Below are 24,205 nucleotides of genomic sequence, written 5' to 3'. Positions count from 1 at the left end.
GAACACATGGGTCCAAGAGATATGAGCTGGGAATGCCCCACAAATATGTACGTTTGTTCCCCACTGTTTTATCAAACTGCAAACTGAATATCTGCAAAACTAGTATTCATAGTGATGCACTTTTCTCTCAACAGCTGCAGCTGAGAGGGCTCACAATGTCGAGTCCCATGCCGGGTGCCTAGCCAGGTTACGCCATGAGTGTGGTGGGTATGGATTTATTATACTAACTGCAGTGCAATAAGAAAGAATGAGTAAAGCATTTACTGCAATAAAGTATACACAATAAAAATTGTAGTGCAATAAATGGGCAAGTAGAACTGTAGTGCAATAAGTGGACAATTAGAGCTGTAGTGCAATAAATGAACAATAACAGCTGTATTGCAATAAGCAATAAACAATACCAATATCAGTAAGCAAAATGGTGCATAGCAGGATTGTAGAGTCATAACTATTGCAGTAGAGCTGTATGCATTGCTTGTCTATAGTAAGGTTGCTGCAGTCAAGTGTAACACTGTCTCCAGACCAGTATCAGTCACATAATGTTCTCTGTTCCTGGTACTCTAGGTAATAAAGGTATATAGGTGAGGTAGTCCACTCTATGGGCAGATATTGTGTGTGGACTTCAGTACCAATAAATTGTTAAGCAGCATTGTTGATTCCTAAAGAAATATGTTTTAATAAATGCAGTATGGCTGTATTCCATGCATGTGTGTTCTACTGTCACTGCAGTCAAGTGTAACACTGTAATAGTTCTAGAATGCAAAATAAATGTCCTGCAGCATGTATTGCTGAACTCATAGTATGGCCCAAGGTTGACTCTAGGCCAAGATCAGTCACATAATGCTCTAATTTTCTCCCACTCCAGGAAAAAAAGGTATATGGTTGACGTAGCCCTTGTTGTGAGTGGATATAATTGTATTTAGATTTCACAAACATTTATCAAAAATGCCAATAAAGTGTTAAGCAGCATTGTTGATTCCTAAATAAATCTAGAGAACCAGCAACACACAATACGATTCCAAAGGAACAAGAAATGCAGCCAAAGACAGGACCTCAAATAGAAGCAGTTCTCTTTTTTTGGATGGATATGTGGAAAATCTAAAATACTATACAAGGATTTTGGATGACCCATTTTTAGTTTGGGCAGGGTCTGTAGAGCTATTGGATGAATTTCTGAATTATATCAACAACAGCACCACCTTCTTAGAATGTACTCATGTTTTACATAAAGAGAGGATATATTACTTGGATGTTGAAATTAGTATAGATGAATGGAAACAGAATTTCAGATCAAGGATCTACAGAAAACCAACCATTTTGAACTCTTATCTGAACTATAGCAGTTGTCATCCATTATACCAGAAAAGATCAGTGGTAAAAAGACAGCTGGTATGAACTGTCAGGATGGTAACTGATGACAATGACCTTATAGCTGAAACTAATTTCATTACATTCATGTTTAGAAGAAGGGAATTATCCTGAACATTTATTAGAGAAAGTAAATACAGAAGTTCAAACAAAAAGAGCTATTGGGATATTTAAGCTTACCTAAGTCAACAGTCCACATTTTGTGATGGTAAACATGTAATAGGTGTTATTAATGAAGGGGCAATAAGTAGAGCACAAAAAGAAAAAGACACAATTCTTTCTCCTTCATCACAACATTTAATAAAGATAGTTTAGCTGTTTTAAAAATTGTTAAGAAAAACTGGTCCCTTTTCAATTTGGACTACATGACTGTAGAAAAATTAGGCACTAAGCCATTTATAGTTTTCAAAAGGATAGATTGTTTAAAAATCTACTAGAAAACAATTGGATAGGACAAGAACATAAAAACAGGCTCTCTGGGAACTTTAAATGCGGGATGTGTAGGCAGTATCCCAATGTTATTTAAACGGGAGAAATTCATGTTGGGTGACTACCAGTGTAATATACATGGTCATTTTATTCATCAGTCTAAAAGTGTTATTTATGCTGCAAAATGCCTGCACTGTCCAGTATTTTATATAGGAAAAACTTTTAGAAAGTTTAGAGAAAGAATGTATGAACATCTAAATGATATAAAAATGGTAACAGTACGAATCTATTATCTAAACATATAATAGAACATAATGAACATGTAGTTGGTTTCTTTGTCCTGCAGCAGATAGATTTAGACAGCCAAGGGAAGGTTTTACAAGAACACTTAGAATTATGTGAACTAAAGTGGCAACTTAAGCTAAATGCATTTCAGTATCCTGGCCTGAATTAATATACTAGCATAAACTGTTTGCTAAAACCCAGGCACTTTGTGAGTTAACTAGCCTTTTGAATTGGTTTAATGTTTTTTTTAACTTTGATTGGTTGAGCATGTGGTTGAATAGTAATATTTAAACCTGGCTTATCCAGATGGTTTTTGTTCTGAAGAAGTCTGATGTAATTTTATGGGGGACTAAAGCGCTTAACATTTCTTGTGGTTGTATCCAATAAAGAGAACTGCTTCTATATGAGGTCCTGTCTTTGGCTGAATTTCTTGTTCCTTTGGAGTCATAAATAAATCTGTCTAAATATTTCCATACAGCTGTATTCCCTGCATGTCTATACTAAGTCGTTGCAGTCAGTTGTTACACTATTTGTAGATGTCCCCTGCAGTGACAACTGTTGGGTTCCATTCTCATGCCTGCTAACTAAGGCATGACGGCTGTCTAGTTTAGGTACTGTACACAAACATGCCTATTAAGTGTCATGACTTCTTGTAATGTAAATACAGCTGCCTAACCCATCTGTCATGGGATTACCAGAAAAATGATAACCTGGAATGCAATGTATTACCAAATCCACTTACAGAACACCTTGGCAGTTATATGTCCACATTATGTGAACGTGTTCTGTGTAGTTGTGTACCTGCATTTGTCATTGTTTGGCCAATACTGACCCATGCTAACAGCTTAAAAGGTTATGTACTTGCTACATCAGCTATAGGAGAATTGAAGTATCTGTACTCAAAACTGATACTACAAACCTATAGAGCATTTATTATCAGAGTTTTCAGGATTATAGTCTGCATTGTCAGTAGTGGAATGTTTCTCTTTCTTTCTCAACCCACACGTTATCTTCGTGTATTTATCATTGTTATTTATTATTATGATGTAATATTAATATATTTTGTTCAACTAACTATATTTTGGTAAATTATGATTTATTATTATGTTTTATTATGATTCAATATTAACATATTTTGTTAAACTAACTGTTTTGTTAGCCTTATAGTTTAATTCTTACTGGCATGCTTTTAACATACTATTATGTTACTTAATATTGTGTTACTCATAATATACATTGATATGTCATACACAAGAAATAGGAATGTTGCTCGAGTGAAATGACCCCAAAGGAAATAGCATACAGCAACACGCAAAACTTCAGGGATCATAAACAAAGCAGAAGAAAAGTAACGTTAGTTCATAAAATCAGGGTACTTTATTCGATAAGAGCTTTCATGGGAATGCTCCCACTTCTTCAGACCATTCAATAAAATGCATTTCAAACCGATCCATATATGTGTATATATATATATATATATATATATATATATATATATATATATATATATATATATATATATATATATATATAGAGGAAATAACTAATACCAATCAAATCAAAGCCACACCATCTTGCATTTTTAAAGTGATAAACATATCCAAGTACATTCATACTAAGGCTGCATTCATATAAATCACATCAAAATAATAATAATAAATACAAGTATAAATGCATGTATCATCTCACATTCTATAAGACAACATATATTATCTTCAAATCTCAAAAATCCTATAGAGTGTCACATACCAAAAACTATATATAAAACATTATGTGAGAACATTTACATAAATATATATATATATATATATATATATATATATATATATATATATATATATATATCCAGGTATATAACACATGTAAAAACCTCCACTTACTATAAAACACAAGATGAACTATAAATTATGAGCATACTATCTATAGAGGCTCCTATTCTTCAAAATGGGCTTTAGGGAAACGCTATCATTAAGGTCACTTCCCCTGTCAGCCTGTAACCAAATGATCCATCTCACTTCTGAAGTCTCTGTTCTGTTACTGATACCCCCCCTTTCATTCTCATTTACTGTCTCTATGACCATAAACTTAAACAAATGAGTTTCTCCCTTTTCCAGTATATGTCTGGCTAGGGCATTGGTTTTATCTCTATTCCTAATACCTAAAAGATGCTCTCTTATCCTGTACCTAAGTTCTCTGTTTGATTTTCTTACATAATATCCTGACCATAAGCCACAGACTGCTAAATATACAACATTTTTAGTGCAACAATTGGCTGTAACTCTAAATTTATATTCCCTGCCTGTATCAGGTTATTTAAATGTATTGGTTGTGTCTATCCATTCACATTGATTACAATTTCTACATAATATGGGTCCCTGATATTTCCCCCATGGATTCATCCATTTTTGGCCCATAACAGAGCAATGTTTTTAAGGATTTCATGTTTTAAAATAGGAAGCTGGGTTCATGTCCTACAATTTCCCTATTTCAGGGGTCGTGTGTCAATATTGGCCAGAACTTCCTTACCACATCTCTCATCACATTTACATTACTGGTATAACTAGTGGATATTCTCATTTTGTTTTGAACAAAAATATTTAATTTTGGTTGTGTCTCTTCTCTATGTGAGAAGTATGTTTTCCCAGTTGTAGTTCTCAATGTTTTAATCTCATTAACTCTGCCTCTGACATCACTATCCTTATAGCCTCTATTTTTGAAACTTGTACAAAGTTCATTTACTTCCTCCTGAAATGTGCCTTCCTCTGCTGTCAGTCTAGAGACTCTTAAGACCTGTCCCTTCACTACATTTTTAAATATGTGTTGGGGGGCACATGCTATTTCTATGTACAAACATATTCCTGTGACAACTTTTCCTATAGACCTTCTTGGACCATTTCTCTTTCGGGTCCCTATATATCCTAATATCAAGGAAGTCAATAATATTATATGAAAATTTCAACTCAAATTTTAAGAAAGAAGTGCTCCTATTTAGCTCATCATGGAAAATCAACAATTCTTGTTGCGTCCCCCTCCAAAGCAGGAAAACGTCATTTACAAAACGTTTATAAAAGACCTGTTGCCATCTACCCTCTATCACATACTTCTCCTCCCAATTAGCCATAATAATATTGACATAACTGTTTGCACTAGATGTACCCATGGCCACTCCCTCTTCTTGACGGTTCACAGTATGGTTGAATAACATCACATTGTTTATCAGAACCTGTTCCATGAGTAAGCATATTAACTCTATCCGACTTCCAGTGTATGTTCCATCCTTTGTTAAGTATTCCCTCAACACCTCCAGACCCACACTGTTGGGTATAGACGTGAATAGGGAGTTCACATCCATAGTCGCCATCGTAACAGAACCATCATTGTAGCTATTATTCTCAACATGTTCAAATAAATCTGTCAAGAATTGTTTGGTGTCACTTAGAATTACAGCATTGTTATTAATCAAAGGTCTCAGTTGGGTTTCAATATACACAGACATAGGTTCAGTTAACCAACCCCTCCCTGAGACTATCGGTCTCAAGGGTGGGTTGGCTGGGTCCTTATGAATTTTTGGAAGACCCTGAATCAAGGGTATTACTGAATGGGAGACTAGAAAATAGTTATACTGTTCAGTAATTATCCATTCATCCATTAAACATTTATAAAGCAATTTATTCGACTTGTCTTTTATGTTATTAACAATGTTACTATCTATAAGGCTATACACACTTCTATCAAGCAGCAGTGTTTCCATTTGATTTTCGTAAAATATTCTATCCATTACAACTATAGGGCCCCCTTTATCAGCCCCTTTAATTATTATGGATCCATCCTTTTGTAGGGCTTGTAAGGCAATATAGTCCCCTCTATGCATGTTGTTCCATCTAAATTCCTGTTTGTCACTATGTAATCTATCATATAGGTCTTTTTCACATAAATTCATAAAAACATCTACCACCGGGTGGCTAGGTGGAACAAACATACTAGGTTTCTTCAATTCACATTTATCAGAGTTGCAACTATTACCAAAAAACAGCTTAAGTTGCACATTCATAGAAAACATTTTAATATCAATAATACTATCAGTTACCTCAGTTCTTTGGAATGGAATAAACAAAAGTCCTTTACTCAAAAAGTTCACTTCATCAATTGTGAGATTCTTAGAGGAAATGTTCCATACCATGGAATCATTCATTAATGCTGAAACCAATGTTTCTTGGCTGTACATTTCTCTAGGGACTCCTGTACCTCCTTCCTTTTGAAACACCCTCTGCTCTGGGACCTGTCTCTTGTGTCTTTTCTTGGCTCCATTGTTAACCTTATAGGAAGACACAAAAAACTGGCCTTGTGTAGTTTTATTACCATTTAACTCATCCACAGCTTGTTTCGGTACATCCGAGTCCCTATTTGCATTCACCTCATTTGTTCTCTCATTATTCCCTGAACTATGGTGACAACTCTCACCTCTCAACTCTTCATCTGTCATTAACAGTGGTGGTGCAGTAGTCTTTAGCCTTGCGCCCAGTAGCTCATGATGTGGCATTTCCCTTTCCTCCATCCGTTGGGCTGTTCTCAATACATTGCTCATTCCTTCATTTCTTAAGGTGGTATCTACATTATTGTGAGTGCTATCATATGTTCTCAGCCAAATCATGACATGGCCCTCCTTAAAGTCTTTCTTGTCTTGTTCAAGCTTACCCAGCTTTCCTCACAGGAGTTTCTTTTCAAACAGCGAGACAGAGTCTATTACAGATGATAATTTACTGTGCACTAAGTCACTTGGGTATTCATTATACAAATTACGTTGTTGCCCAATTATATTACCCAAAACTAACTGCTCTTCTTTATCAGCATATTCAAGCAGAAGACGTATATAGTTAAAGCTGAGTTCTATATTCAGCTATTGCAATTTACAGAGTAATTCTAGTTGTCCCTCTCCCTGGTTAGGTATTATTACAATTCTAAGTCCCCAAGGGATAACTTTGCATTTTAGGCAAGCCTCTTGATGATACCTTTTGGTTTGTACTCTCTTGATTTTATACAAATTATCTTCTAGTTTATGCACCTCTCTCATGAAAACAGGAAAGTCTATATCATTATAGGCACAGTCAATATCCGATTCAGTCGTTACATTATTCAGTAAAGGATTCGCTTTTCTCTGAGCAAACCCAATAAAATCTTTTTGCACTGTCTTAGTCATTTTTGTAGTATGTGTCACCATACCTTCCACGCCGTTGGTATTCACCTCTCCAGCAGTAGTTTGTCCTTCCATTGTCTTGAGCTTCAACTAGAAAATCAATAATCCACACACAAGAAATAGGAATGTTGTTTGAGTGAAATGACCCAAAGGAAATAGGATACAATAACACACAAAATTTCAGGGATCATAAACAATGTAGAAGAAAAGTAACGTCAGTTCATAAAATCAGGGTACTTTATTTGGTAAGCGCTTTCATGGGAATGACTCCCCACTTCTTCAGACCATTCAATAAAATGCATTTCAAACCAATCCATATATATAAAGAGGACATAATTAATACCAATCAAATCAAAGCCACACCATCTTGCATTCGTAAAGTGATAAGCATATCCAAGTACATTCATATTAAGACTGCATTCATATAAATCACATCAAGATAATAATAATAAATACAAGTATAAATGCATGTATCATCTCACATTCTATAAGACAACATATATTATCTTCAAATTTCAAAAATCCTATAGAGTGTCACATACTAAAAACTATATATAAAACATTATGTGAAACATTATGTGAGAACATATACATATACATCAACATATACTCAGGATATTATGTAGGGAAAACAAACAGAGAACTTTGGTACAGGATATGAGAGCATTTTTTAGGTATCAGTAATAGAGATAAAACCAATGCCCTAGCCAGACATACATTGGAAAAGGGAGAAACTCATTTGTTTACGTTTATGGTCATAGAGATAGTGAATGAGAATGAAAGAGGGGGGGGTATCAGTAACAGAACAGAGACATCAGAAGCAAGATGGATACCTCGGTTACAGGCTGACAGGGGTAGTGGCCTTAATAATAGAGTTCCCCTGAAGCCCATTTTGAAGAATAGGAGCCTCCATAGACAGTATGTTCACAATTTAGAGTTCATCTTGTATTTTATAGTAAGTGGAGGTTTTTACATGTTTTATATACCTGTATATATATATATATATATATATATATATATATATATATATATATATATACTTATGTATATATTCTCACATGTTTCACATAAAGTTTTATATATAGTTTTTAGTATGCGATACTCTATAGGATTTTTGAGATTTGAAGATAATATATGTTGTCTTATAGAATGTGAGATGATACATACATTTTTACTTGTATTTATTATTATTATTTTGATGTGATTTATATGAAGGCAGTCTTAGTATGAATGCACTTGGATATATTTATCACTTTACGAATGCAAGATGGTGTGGCTTTGATTTGATTGGTATTAATTATGTCCTCTTTATATATATGGATTGGTTTGAAATGCAGTTTATTGAATGGTTTGAAGAAGTGGGGAGTCATTCCCATGAAAGCGCTTACCGAATAAAGTACCCTGATTTTATGAACTGACGTTACTTTTCTTCTACATTGTTTATGATCCCTGAAATTTTGTGTGTTGTTGTATCCTATTTCCTTTGGGGTCATTTCACTCGAACAACATTCCTATTTCTTGTGTGTGGATTACTGATTTTCTGGTTGAAGCTCGAGACAATGGAAGGACAAACTACTGCTGGAGAGGTGAATACCAACGGCGTGAAAGGTATGGTGACACATACTACAAAAATGACTGAGACAGTACAAAAAGATTTTATTGGGTTTGCTCAGAGAAAAGCGAACCCATTACTGAATAATATAATAACTGAATCAGATATTGACTGTGCCTGTAATGATATAGACTTTCCTGTTTTCATGAGAGAGGTGCATAAACTAGAAGACAATTTGTATAAAATCAAGAGAGTACAAACCAAAAGGTATCATCAAGAGGCTTGCCTAAAATACAAAGTTATCCCACGAGGACTTAGAATTGTAATAAAACCTAACCAGGGAGATTGACAACCAGAATTACTCCGTAAATTGCAATAGCTGAATATAGAACTCAGCTTTAACTATATATGTCTTCTGCTTGAATATGCTGATAAAGAAGAGCAGTTAGTTTTAGATAATATAATTGGGTAACAACGTAATTTGTATAATAAATACCCAAGTGACTTAGTGCACAGTAAATTATCATCTATAATAGACTCTTTCTCGCTGTTTGAAAAGAAACTCCTGAGACAGAAGCTGGGTAAGCTTGAATGAGACAGGAAAGTCTTTAAGGAGGGCCATGTCTTCGTTTGGCCGAGAACATATGATAGCACTCACAATAATGTAGATACCACCTTATGAAATGAAGGAACGAGCGATGTAGACAGAACAGCCCAATGAATGGAGGAAAGGGAAATGCCACATCATGAGCTACTGGGCAGAAGGCTAAAGACTACTGCACCACCATCATTAATGAGAGATGAAGAGTTGAGAGGTGAGAGTTGTCACCATAATTCAGGGAATAATGAGAGAACAAATGAGGTGAATGCAAATAGGGACTCGGATGTACCAAAATAAGCTGCGGGTGAGTTAAATGCAATAAAACAATGCAAGGCCCATTTTTTTTCAGTTCTTCCTATAAGGTTAACAACGGAGCCAAGAAAAGACACAAGAGGCATGTCCCAGAGCAGAGGGCATTTCAAAATGAAGGGGGTATAGGAGTCCCCAGAGAAATGCACAGCCAAGAGACATTGGTTTCAGGATTAACGAATGATTCCATGGTATGGAACATTTCCTCTAAGAATTTAACAACTGATGAAGTGAACTGTGGAGTAAAAGACTTTTGTTTATTCCATCCCAAAGAACTGAGGTAAGTGATAGTATTATTGATATTAAAATGTTTTCTAGGAATGTGCAACTTAAGCTGTTTTTTGGTAATAGTTGCAACTCTGAGGAATGTGTATTGAGGAAACCTAGTACGTTTGTTCCACCTAGCCACCCGGTGGCAGATGTTTTTATGAATTTATGTGAAAAAGAGTTATATGATAGATTACATAGTGACAAACAGGAATTTAGATGGAACAACTTGCATAGAGGGGAATACAATGTCTTACAAACCCTAAGGGATGGATCCATAATAATTAAAGGGGCTGATAAAGGGGACCCTATATTTGTAATGGATAGAATATCAAATGGAAACACTGCTGCTTGATAGAAGTGTGTATAGCATTATAGATAGTAACATTGTTAATAACATGAAAGACAAGCTGAATAAATTGCTTTATGAATGTTTAATGGATGAATGGATACCTACTGAACAGTATAACTATTTTCTAGTATCCCATCCATTTATACCCTTGATTCAGGGGCTTCCAAAAATTCATAAGGACCCAACCAACCCACCCCTGAGACTGATAGTCTCAGGGAGGGGTTGGTTAAGTGAACCTATGTCTGTGTATATTGAATCCCAATTGAGACCTTTCGTTAATAAGAATGCTGCAATTCTAGGTGACACCAAACAATTCTTGATAGATTTATTTGAACATGTTTAGAATAATAGCTACAATGATGGTTCTGTTATGATGATGACTATGGATGTGAACTCCCTATTCATGTCTATACCCAACAGTGTGGGTCTGGAGATGTTGAGGGAATACTTATCAAAGGATGGAACATACACTGGAAGTTGGACAGAGTTAATATGCTTACTCATGGAACAGGTTCTGATAAACAATGTGATGTTATTTAACCATACTGTGTACCATCAAAAGGAGGGCGTGGCCATTGGTACATCTAGCACAAACAGTTATGCCAATATAATTATGGCTAATTGGGAGCAGAAGTATGTGATAGAGGGTAGATGACATCAGGTCGTCTTTTATAAATGTTATGAAGATGAACGTTTCCTGCTTTGGAGGGGGACCCAGCAGGAATTGTTGGTTTTCCATGATGAGCTGAATAAAAGCTCTTCTTTCTTAAAATTTGAGTTGAAATTTTCATATAACATTATTGACTTCCTTGATTTTAGGATATATAGGGACCTGAAAGGGGAATGGTCCACAAAGGTCTATAGGAAAATTTGTCACAGGAATACATTTGTACATAGAAATAGCATGCACCCCCAACATATATTTAAAAATGTAGTGAAGGGACAGGTCTTTAGAGTGTCTAGACTGACAGCAGAGGAAGACACATTTCAGGAGGAAGTAAATGAACTTTGTACAAGGTTCCAAAATAGAGGCTATAAGGATAATGATGCCAGAGGCACAGTTAATGAGATTATAGCATTGAGAACTACAACTGGGAAACCATACTTCTCACATAGAGAAGAGACACAACCAAAATAAATATTTTTTTTCAAAAGAAAATGAGAATATCCACTAGTTATTCCAGTAATGTAAATGGGATGAGAGATGTGGTAAGGAAGTACTGGTCAGTATTGACACACAACCCCCGTATTAGGGAAATTGTGGGGAATGAACCCAGCTTCATATTTAAAAACAAGAAATCCTTAAATGTGTTCCTTTGTTATGGGCCTAAAATGGATGAATCCATGGGGGAATATCAGGGACCCATATCATGTACAAAGTGTAATCAATGTGAATGGATAGATACAACCAATAAAGTTAAACATCCTGATACAGGCAGGGAATATAAATTTAGAGTCACAGCCAATTGTTGCACTAAAAATGTTGTATATTTAGAAATCTGTGGCTTATGCTCAGGATATTATGTAGGAAAAACAAACACAGAACTTAGGTACAGGATAAGAGAGCATCTTTTAGGTATTAGGAATAGAGATAAAAATCAATGCCCTAGCCAGACACACGCTGGAAAAGGGAGAAATTTATATGTTTAAGTTTATGGTCATAGAAACAGTGAATGAGAATGAGAGATGGGGATATATCAGTAAAAGAACAGAGACTTCAGAAGCGAGATTGATCATTCGGTTGCAGGCTGACAGGGGTAGTGGCCTTAATGATAGAGTTCCCCTGAAGCCCGTTTTGAAGAGTAGGAGCCTCCATAGATAGTATGTTAACAATTTAGAGTTCATCTTGTATTTTATAGTAAGTGGAGGTTTTTACATGTTTTATATACCTGTATATATATATATATATATATATATATATATATATATATATATATATATATATATATATATATATATATATGTTTATGTATATATTCTCACATAATGTTTCACATAATGTTTTATATATAGTTTTTAGTATGTGACACTCTATAGGATTTTTGAGATTTGAAGATAATATATGTTGTCTTATAGAATGTGAGATGATACATGCATTTATACTTGTATTTATTATTATTATTTTGATGTGATTTATATGAATGCAGCATTAGCATGAATGTACTTGGATATGTTTATCACTTTATGAATGCAAGATGGTGTGGCTTTGATTTGATTGGTATTAATTATGTCCTATTTATATATATATGGATTGGTTTGAAATGCAGTTTATTGAATGGTTTGAAGAAGTGGGTAGTCATTCCCATGAAAGCGCTTACCGAATAAAGTACCCTGATTTTATGAACTGACGTTACTTTTCTTATGATCCCTGAAATTTTGTGTGTTGTTGTATCCTATTTCCTTTGGGGTCATTTCACTCAAACAACATTCCCATTTCTTGTGTGTGGATTATTGATTTTCTAGTTGAAGCTCGAGGCAATGGAAGGGCAAACTACTGCTGGAGCGGTGAATACCAACGGCATAGAAAGTATGGTGACACTTACTACAAAAATGACTGACACAGTACAAAAAGATTTTATTGGGTTTGTTCAGAGAAAAGTGAACCCGTTACTGAATAATGTAACAACTTATTTGGATATTGACTGTGCCTATAATGATATAGACTTTCCTGTTTTCATGAGAGATGTGCATAAACTAAAAGATAATTTGTATAAAATCAAGAGAGTACAAACTGAAAGGTATCATCAAGAGACTTACATAAAATACAAAGTTATCCCTTGGGGACTTAGAATTGTAATAAGGCCTAAACAGGGAGAGGGCAACCAGAATTACTCCGTAAATTGCAATAGCTGAATATAGAACTCAGCTTTAACTATATAAGTCTTCTGCTTGAATATGCTGATAAAGAAGAGCAGTTAGTTTTAGATAATATAATTGGGCAACAACATAATTTGTATAATGAATACCCAAGTGACTTAGTGCACAGTAAATTATCATCTGTAATAGACTCTGTCTCGCTGTTTGAAAAGAAACTCCTGAGACAGAAGCTGGGTAAGCTTGAACGAGACAGGAAAGACTTTAAGGAGGGCCATATCTTCGTTTGGCCGAAAACATATGATAGCACTCACAATAATGTACATACCATGTTAAAAAATTAAGGAACAAGCAACATAGTGAGAATAGCCCAACGAACGGAGGAAAGGGAAATGCCACATTGTGAGCTACTGGGAACAAGGATAAAGGCTACTGCACCACCACTGTTAATGAGAGATGAAGAGTTGAGAGGTAAGAGTGGTCGCCATAATAGAGGGAATAATGAAAGAACAAATGAGGTGAATGCAAATAGGGACTTGGATGTACCGAAACAAGCTACGGATGAGTTAAATGGTAATAAAACAACACAGGGCTCATTTTTTTCAGTTCTACCTATAAGGTTAACAATAGAACCAAGAAAAGATACAAGAGACAGGTCACAGCACAAAGGACATTTTAAAAGGAAGGGTGTACAGGAGTCCCCAGAGAAATGCATAGCCAAGAGACATTGGTTTCAGCATTAACAAATGATTCCATGGTATGGAACATTTCCTCTAAGAATTTAACAACTGATGAAGTGAACTTGTTGAGTAAAGGACTTTAGTTTTTTCCATCCCAAAGGACTGAGGTAACTGATAGCATTATTGATATTAAAATGTTTTCTAGGGATGTGCAACTTAAGCTGTTTTTCGGTAATAGTTGCAACTCTGAGGAATGTGAATTGAGGAAACCTAGTACGTTTGTTCCACCTAGCTACCCAGTGGTAGATGCTTTTATGAATTTATGTGAAAAAGAGTTATATGATAGATTACATAGTGATAAACAGGAATTTAGATGGAACAACTTGCATAGAGAGAAATATAATGCCTTACAACCCCTACAAAAGGATGGAGCCATAATAAATAAAGGGGCTGATAAAGGGGACCCTATAATTGTAATGGATATTTTACAAAAATCAAATGGAAACACTGCTGCTTGATAGAAGTGTGTATAGCATTATAGATAATAACATTGTTAATAACCTAAAAGACAAGTTGAATAAATTGCTTTATGAATGTTTAATGGATGAATGGATAACTACTGAACAGTATAACTATTTTCTAGTATCCCATCCAGTAATACCCTTGATTCAGGGAATTCCAAAATATCATAAGGACCCAACCAACCCACCCCTGAGACCGATAGTCTCAGGGAGGGGTTGGTTAACTGAACCTATATCTGTGTATATTGAAACCCAATTGAGACCTTTGGTTAATAAGTATGCTGTAATTCTAAGTGACACCAAACAATTATTGATAGATTTATTTGAACATGTTGAGAATAATAGCTACAATGATGGTTCTGTTATGATGATGACTATGGATGTGAACTCCCTATTCACATCTATACCCAACAGTGTGGGTCTGGAGATGTTGAGGGAATACTTAACAAAGGATGGAACATACAGTGGAAGTCGGATAGAGTTAATATGCTTACTCATGGAACAGGTTCTGATAAACAATGTGATGTTATTCAACCATACTGTGTACCATCAAAAAGAGGGAGTGGTGGGGGGGGGGGGCAAGATGTCAGAGTGAGTGCAGCAGTTTTTTGTTGCTCTGTCTATAAGTTTTTATTTCTGACAGGATTTATTTGGAAGTTTTTGAAGTACATTGGGAAAAACTACCTATAAATATTCTCTTTATCGCAGTGGATTACTTGAGGAAGAAAAAGTAACAATTTTCAGTGATTTTTCTCACATAATTCCTGTCAGAATATTAGCAGCTGTATACAGATACTTGAAATATGAGTCATTCAAAGTCATCAGCTCAAGACAGCTCTATGAAAAAAGAACTGCAGACCATAATTACAAGTATACAGAACCTTTCTACTAAAATGGACAATTTAGAAAACATCATGGAAAATATGAAAAAAGAGAGTAAAAAGCAAATTCAAGATTTAAAGGAAATTATTTCAAAGTACTCAGATCAAATAACCAACATAGAAGAATCTCTAAATGACATAGATGGAAGACAGATAGAGAATGACAGTCAAATAAATTTCCTATTGAAGCAAAACAACTTATTAAATGAAAAAGTGGAAGATTTGGAGTCAAGGTCAAGGAGGAACAACATTAGAATGTATGGAGTTCCTGAAAAGACAGAGGGAAATAATATAATTCTTTTCCTAAATAATTGGTTACCTAAAGTACTAAACCTTCCGGAGTCATTTTCTTACAGAATTGAAAGGGCTCATAGGTCTTTATCAAATCCTCCTGTATCAAAAAATCCAACTTCAGCAAGATCCATCATAGTTAAGTTTTTGTCAACACAGGATAAAGATCTGGTCTTAAAAACTGCCTGGATGAAGAGCCCCATTCAAGAAAATGGAAGAGTTATTAGATTTGATAATGATTATACATCTGTGACAATAGCAAAGAGAAAAGCATGCATTCCCCTCATTAAAGACCTTAAGAAAGCCGAAATAAAAGCTCAAATACTCTTCCCTGTTAGATTAAAAGTCACACTTCCAGATGGTCAGAAAATCTTTAATAACATTAAAGAAGCAACAGAATTTGTCAAAAAACATAACTTACTGGACAAAATTGAAGATATGGAACTTTCTACTCCAAGTCTAAAGAGGCAAGCTACTAATGGCAAAATAACAACAAATGATAAGTCCACAAAAAAAACTTAAAGGGAAGTAAAGCATAAGTTTCTAACTTCCAGTGGTTATTCTCCTTTGTGAATAGGAAAAATAGTGCAAAATATGAGGTAAGATTTTGAAATAAATATTTACAACTATATATAACTAACTCCTTTTCCTCCTTTTATAGTAATTAATCTTATTATTACATAAGTAATTACTTTATGACATCCCTTCTTCCTTTACTATGAGGTTTTATCCCCTATACAAAGTATAATATAAATAAAAACAAATGGTTTATAAGCACATAAGATCTTGTCATAATCTTACAAGATCGTGATTCAATGTTTATTTTAAATTACTGGTGTGCTGAGTGCCGTGAGAATAGTATTATGCTTCCGTTTAGAAATAGTTTATGTGTCTTTGTTCTGGAACCTTAATAGGTTCATAGGTTCATAGGTTCATACTAGGCTATCTGCCCTAGGGCATTTATAAGCCTAGCCAGAATGTGTTTGGCTTTCGCCACCCATTTTAAATATTTTGCTATGCCCTTTTTCGAGGTTAGTATACTGTGCCTCTGTCTAACAGTGACACAGAAGTGATACCCAGGGTAAACCTACGATCTCCCATCCACTCATCAAGATTCCTCTTGAAGAGAGTCAATGAGGGACTCTGCCTAACCTGGACTGGGATTTTATTCCAGAGTGAAGGGAGCCTCTGGGTTATGAATCTGTCCCTCCAGCATGTCCTATTTATTTCAGTGCTGAGGTTCAAGTCTCTCGAGCGCGTAGCTCGATGGGATTTAGATTTTCTGAGAAGCAGCATGTCCATTAATTCCGGGTTGGTCATGGCTTTATACGTCAGGCACAGATCACCTCTGAACAGGCAGTATGCCACTGAGTAGAGCTGGAGTTTCTTTAACCGGGCAGCATATGGCATCTGTTTGAGCCCTTTGATCCTCTTGGTGAGTTACTTTTGGGGTCTTTCCAGTTGCTGCAGGTGTCTGGTAAGGTACATCCCAAAAGGGGCATTGTACTCAATTATGGGCCTGATGAGGGATTAGTAAAGAGGCACGATGACCTACCCTGATCTAGATGTGAATCCCTTCATGATTATGTGGGCTATATAAAATGTTTTTCTAACCACTTTGGCCACGTGGTTGTCAAATGAGAGATTGCTATCAACTTGGGTCCCCAGGTCCCTAATTACTTCTTCTGTACTTAATGTATTACCACCTATGTGGTAATTTGTGGGCACTTTGTTTTTGCCAAAGGGGATGACTATAGACGTTTTTGCATTTAGCTTGAGGCCATGGCTCTGGCACCAGTTGTCTGTTTCCATGAGGCCCTTTTGGAGGATGCTTGTTTCGGCTGGAGAGTCAATTATGGTGCCCAGTTTGCAGTCATCTGCAAACTTGGTCAGCCACAGTCCTTCCGTGTTGGCCTGTACCTCCGAGAAATATATACCGAACAAGAGAGGTCCCAGGACTGAGCCTTGTGGGACATCACTTGTAATTGGTTTGGAGTCTGACATGGCTCCAGCAATTTTAACCATGTGGGTTCTGTACTTGAGCCAGTTTGCAATCCATCTAGTGACATGGGGCTTTATATTTAAGCTGGTGAGCTTATCAATAATGCCCGAGTGGGGTATTGTATCGAAGGCTTTTGCAAGGTCCAGGTAGGCTGTGTGGACCACCTTCCCCTCGTCAATGGCCTTGGTGACTGTTTCAAAGAAATCAACCAGGTTTAAGAGGCAGGATCTGCCCTTAACAAAGCCGAACTGGGTAGGATCCAGTGTCTCTAGGTCCTCAATATCTTTATTTATGAGGTCCATGATGATTCTTTCCATCGCTTTGCAGACCAAGCTAGTCAGGCTTATGGGGCGATAGTTTCCTGGATCCATTGAGGCACCACCTTTATGGAGAGGGACCACTGTTGCTGTACACCACTCTTTGGGCACATATCCTGTAGTAAGGCTGAGATCGAACAGTAGTTTTATGTTTGGTTTTAGCTCTTCTTGGAGTTCATGTAGGACGCAGCCCGGGACACCGTCTGGTCCCATTGATGCTGTGTTTTTTGCTTTGGAGAGGGCGGCTCTTACCTGAGCATCTGAGATGTCAGTGGGGCAGCACTCTGCTGGGATAGATATTTGCCCTTTGGTGGGAGGGGAGAAGTTTGCGCTGAACCTGTCAGCTAGGATGTTGGCAATGTCTGTGTGTTCAGTGTATTTTTTGTCATTTTGGACTAATTCTGAGCATATCTGGGAATTATCACCCAGGTTCCTAACATAACTAAAGAAAGCCTTGTGATTATCCTTAGTGTCCTGTGCAATTTTTTTCTCGAAGCTGGCCTTAGACAATTTTATGAGTGCCCGTAGTTTTTTGCTAATACTGATCAGTGCTGCCTTCCCTTTTTGGGATTTTTCTCTGTCATTTAGTAGCTTCCTCCTTCTATTGTACAGTTTGTTTATGGCTGGGGTCCATCAGACAGGACATCTGCCTTTGGAGGATTGGGTCTTGGTTTTATTTGGGATCGCATGATCCATGCATTCCTGAAGGTGTTCATAGAATGCGTTTATAAAGGATTCTGAGGTCTGGGCTGTATTTTTCACAGGCCCGGGGGCTTTGAAGGATTCCACCTCGGTTTTGAGGAGTGTGAAATTTGCTTTAGAGAAGTTTTCACTGTGGTTTTCTGGGCAGGGGGTGGGGTCGGGATGTGAATATCCAGTGAGATTAGTTTATGGTTTGATCTTACCAGTGAGGGATACACTTCTGGTATGGAGCATAGAGTTCCCATGTTGGTGATGATCAGGTCCAGTATGTTTTCCCCTCTTGTGGGAGTGGTAACAAGTTGTTCCATAGCATTTGAGTTTATAAATTCTAGGAACCTTTGGGCTAGGGTGTTGGAGCTAGAGTAATGCTCCCAGTCTATGTTTGGGTAGTTGAAGTCGCCCAATATAATGGTGTTTGGAGAGACCTTCATATTTTCCAGTGTTCTCAGAAAGGCCGAGTGGGGTTCCTGGGTTTGGGAGGGTGGTCTGTAGCAGGCTATAAACTGGAAGGCAGTTTTACCCACTGTTAGTTGCACATGGATAGTCTCTGATGCTTCGTGCTTTGCCACCAACCTGGAGGTGTGGGTATCTTTGATGAATATCGATACTCCCCCTCCTTTTGTGGTTCGGTCCAAGTTTTGGGGCCGAAAAGTATGGTATGAGGTATAACCTGGTAGTGCTGGGGTGCTCTCGAGCCCTGAACCAGGTTTCTGTTACTGCACAGATATCGATGTTCTCCATGCTAAGGAGAGTTTCGAGTGCATGCATCTTGAGGTTTAGACTTCTGGCATTGAGTAGCATTACTCTTAGTTTCTTATCCCTTGTGATACCTATGGAAGTGGGTTTGTCTTTTGAGCCTTGCCTAAAAAAGGCACTATGGGGGTAGCAAGAGCCTTTGCCAATATCCAAAAGCCCAGGGGTGACATGTGCAAGCCGTCCCTAGCGAAGCATCGTGGCTTGTCGAGCATATCATCCCAAGCTGACAGGCATTGGATCCCCTTTGAATGACATCAGTACTTAAGCCAATTGTTGAAATTGATCATCTTGTCTTCATATTGTGGCATCATTCTTGGTGAGGGTAAGATGCTACTCAAGGTCAGGGTCATACCGGCCTGGGCTACATGCTCAGAGAGCTCCTTTATGTCTCTTTTCATGTAGTCCAGGGAGGTACATCTCAGGTCATTCACACCAGCATGGACAATGACTGAGTCATATTTGTACTTGCCTTGGAGTGACCTGAGTGCTTGTGTTATGTGGCGGATCCTAGCGCCCGAAAGGCTGCTCACCGTGACCCTCTCCTTGTTCAGCCTGGTGAGCGGGACGTCAGTGTGCCTGACGATAGAGTCACCTATTACAAGTGTATCAGGTGTGTTGTTTAGTCTTAAGGGCTGTGACTGTTTGGCACACTGGCTTTGTGAGATATGTGTTGCACGTGTTTTGTTTTGGGGTAGCGGCTGCTTGGGTGTCTGCTTTGGAGGTCTCTGCTGCTTTGGCAGATCTTTATTTAGAGCCTCCGAGTATGCTTTTGTGTGATTATGTGTTTGGTTTGCTGTCGTGGTAGGTCTATATGAGACTGGAATTGTAGTGAGTGTGGTTTCCTTCTCCTCCTGACTGGTTATGCCAGTACTGAGTTGACAGAGCTTAGCCTCCAGTTTGGCTATATGGTTGCATCTCTCACATGTGTTGGAATTTGTTGGGAGGAGGAGAGGGTTGTCTGTGTACATGAGGCAGTTGTAACATTGCCTCAAGATTCCCAGATTCACCAGCTGGACCAGAGAGGAAATTGACAACTGACCTTTGGACATGCTAGAATAATATTGAGAATTCCTTAATAATTGAAAACAAGGGCCAGTGGGGAGTGAGGGTGTGGTGCTTTTAATTTTTAGTGCTGACTTATATAATTGCTTTAGCGAGCAAGTGCCAGGTAACTTAAGTGCAATGTGTTACAGATAACTTAAATGCAAAAACGACAAACAGTAACTTTCTTTCAAGTGAAACAAGGAAATAAGTACAGTAAGCAATGCAGATATCACTAGTGATCCACAGAAGCGCTGAGAAGCCGTGTATTAGGTGGAATTAGCGTTCCAGGGAAATAACAAGCAAACAAACAACAAGCATATAAACAAAGCTAGATTCAGCAGGCCTGGATCTAGTCTATGTTACAGCAAACAAGGTGTACCAATTTCAGTAAGATACAGTTCAAATATTCAGGCACTATAAACCTTTAACCAGAAATTCCCAGCTCAGAAGGGCAGAGTCCAGCCTCTTCTCCCACAAGAGTGCAGACCATGAACCTTCTTAATGTAAAATAACTGGCCTGGAGCCCAAGTGCTTAAACCAGAACTAATACACTTTAAGAATAACAGACACTGGGCTCACAATCAGCAGTTCCCAACTTAGAAGGATGAAAGCTACCTGTCCTGCCACCACAGTACATGCCACAAACCTTCCTAATGTAAAACAACTGGTCTGAAGCCCAAGTGTTTAATCCAAAAGACTTAGAATGATAACTACACTTTAATCAAGTTACTACCAAGCAGTAATAAATACAATTGAATACTTTAGAGAATGCCTGGATTAGTGCTCAAGTTACACAAACAAAGCTAGATCCAGCAGGCCCGAATCCAGTCTATGCCACAGCAAACAAGGCTCACCAACTTCAGTAAGAAGCAGTTCAAATATGCATGCACTATAAGTCTTTAACCAGAAATTCCCAGCTCAGAAGGGCAGAGTCCAGCCTCTCCTCCCACAAGAGTGCAGACCACGAACCCTCTTAATGTAAAATAACTGGCCTGAAAGCCCAAGTGCTTAAACCAGAATTAATACACTTTTAGAATAACAGACACTGAGCCCTCAATCAGCAGTTCCCAACCTAGAAGGATGTAAGCTACCTGTTCTGCCACTACAGTGCAGACCACAAACCCTCTCAGTGCAAAACAACTGGTCCGAAGCCCAAGTGTTTAAACCAAAAGGCTTAGAATGAGTTACACCAAGCAGTAATAACTACAACTGAGTACTTTTAAGATGATGCAAAAGTAAAATAAAGTAGGTAGAAACACAAGTACAGTAAAAGCAGATGAATTTGTTTTTTTTTTTCTGAACAAGTTCTGAGATCAAAGAAACAGATTTGAGTGCTGAAACTAGAAAACTGGCTAGTTATAAGAAAAAAAACTAAGCTAGAAGGCTTCCCTCCAACACAGAAGGGCTTGGGGGCTCAGAAGCCTACAAATAGTCTATACCACTTAACAGGAAAGGCAGGAAACAAGCTTAAATTGTTTTTTTTTCTGTTTCCCAGATGCTCTCTTTGTACACAGTAGGAGTGCCTGAAATCAGAATATGATCTCACTGCACTCAGTTGAGTGAGCAAATGAGATGGGCCCAGAAGGAGTATCCAAACACAAATTTACAAGAGGGGCGGGCAGTTTCAAGGCCACTAAGATTAACACCAATACAAAAACAGGCAGGGTGGGTGGGACTAACTGAAGAGCAGAGTTAAAACTTTCGGTTCAGTTAATATTCCTGCAACAAACAGTTAAAATCAATTTAAATACTGTATTTTTTGAAAAAAAAAAAGTGCAGATAAAGGTACTTAAATTCTCTTATACGTCCAGTTGAATACAACAAGTTCTTAGCCAGCCAAAGCTGAGGTTTTTAAGCAGAAAATATTTCACACTGTACCACATAAATAGGCAAGGACAGGAAATCAAAGAATGTGGCTACCCCCACACCTGTAATTACTAGCAAATAACAAAATTCAGCAAACACTGACTAACTTCCAGTTCAGTTAATATTCCTGCAACACACAGTTAAACTCAATTTAAATAGAGCTGCAGTATGCATTAAATAGAGCTCCAGTAGTTTTAAATGCTAGAATGGGGACTGCGGACACCTACACAGTCTGTCAGGAAGCTTTATGGGTTTTAGATTGATTAAATGGAGAGCATTGTGTGTTTTCTTCTATTTTCTTTGTATTTAGTAAATTAATTATGAGAAATGTTTTGGGGAGATAGATCGCCTTCTAGAGAAGTGCGGTGTGTGATTTTAAGGGAAAAAATTAATAGCCGCATAGTACTGCCCTGTTTAACCTCGGTTTTTTTTCTATTTTTTTCTATTTTACATGCTTTTTTTTGCAATCCACGAGCGCACGAAAGCGAGGAAAGCCAAAAATAACTGAAAATGTTATACTTAGCTCATGTATGCAGTTCACATTTGAATATAAAGCTTCAAGAGAACTAAATCACGAGCTATTCATTGCTCCATGGTTTTGAGACTGGCGCTCTTTGTAAGAACTTCTAGTGATGACGTAACTGTTCTCTGTGCTCCGGTCGCACATAAGAAACAACTGTTTCATAAGAAACAACTGCGACAGATGATAAGGACGTAGCAAGGACGTTTTTGCTGCTGAGATATTTAAAATGCTCTTCAAAGTAGTTCTTTGACCGTAAATTTATAATTTCCTAACAAAATGAATGCTTATTAGTTGTTCTTGATGCAGGATACTAGAATTAACAATATATATACTGGAAACTGTTGTAGTTGCAGTTTAATTCAGTATTCTAGGCACAACTATCACTCATTGCTTCTTTGCATTGTTTTGAATTGTTTGTTCTCTAAACTTATTAATAGTGTGATGTACATGTTTTAGTTATAAGGTGAACACTGATTAATTATATGTAGATATAAAATAACTTGCAAACGAAGAGTAAAATTGCACATGAAGAGAAAATTAACATTTCTCTATGCACAACACAGATACTTTAGTTATAATGCAGCTTCACTAGATATTTAATGTAAGGTAAATGTAGCTGACTGAAGAGAAGGTTGGAAAAAATGTTACAACAACTGTATGGGTTTATACTATGTACACATGACGATTATTATAGCTAGGTTATAAATGTATCCTGTACCCATTATTGGTATAACTGCTATAGGTTTATTCCATATACACATGTTGATTATAGCAAGGTTAGGAATGTGCCCTGTACCCATTGTTGGTATGACTGGTATGAGTTTATACCCTATACATATGATGATTATAGTTAGGTTAGGAATGATCCCTGTACCCATTATTACAATAACTGGTATTGATTTATACTTGTACACACGACAATTATTATAACTAGGTTATAAATGTCCCCTTTACCCATTATTGGTATAACTGCTATGGGTTTTTTCCATGTGCACATGATGATTATAGCAATGTTAGGAACATGCCCTGTACCCATTATTGGTAAAAGTGGTATGGGTTTATATCTCGTACACATTATGATTATACCTAGGTTAGGAATGAACCCTGTACCCATTATTACAATAAGTGGTATGGGTTTATACTGTGTACACATGCTGATTATTATAAACAGGTTATAAATGTATCCTGTACTCATTGTAGGCATAACTGATAAAGATTTATAGCCCGTACATATGATGATTATAGCTAGATTAGGAAAGTACCCTGTACCCATTGTGCCAATAACTGGTATGGGTTTGTAAGAAACATTGAAGTAGTGCATTTATAAGTCACAGATAGTTTTTTTAAAAAAAGGGCAGGTGTAATATTGTCACATGTTAATAAGCTGAGATAAATACAGCTATCTGACACATAAACATCTAAAGGTTTTAACTAAAAGAAACTGTAAAGAG

The sequence above is a fragment of the Protopterus annectens genome, chromosome 1.part1, assembly GCF_019279795.1.
Source record: "Protopterus annectens isolate FY-2018-M chromosome 1.part1, PAN1.0, whole genome shotgun sequence".
NCBI classification, from domain to species: Eukaryota; Metazoa; Chordata; order Ceratodontiformes; family Protopteridae; genus Protopterus; species Protopterus annectens.
The sequence above is the reverse complement of the archived record's forward strand: the minus strand, read 5'-3'. Positions refer to the sequence as shown.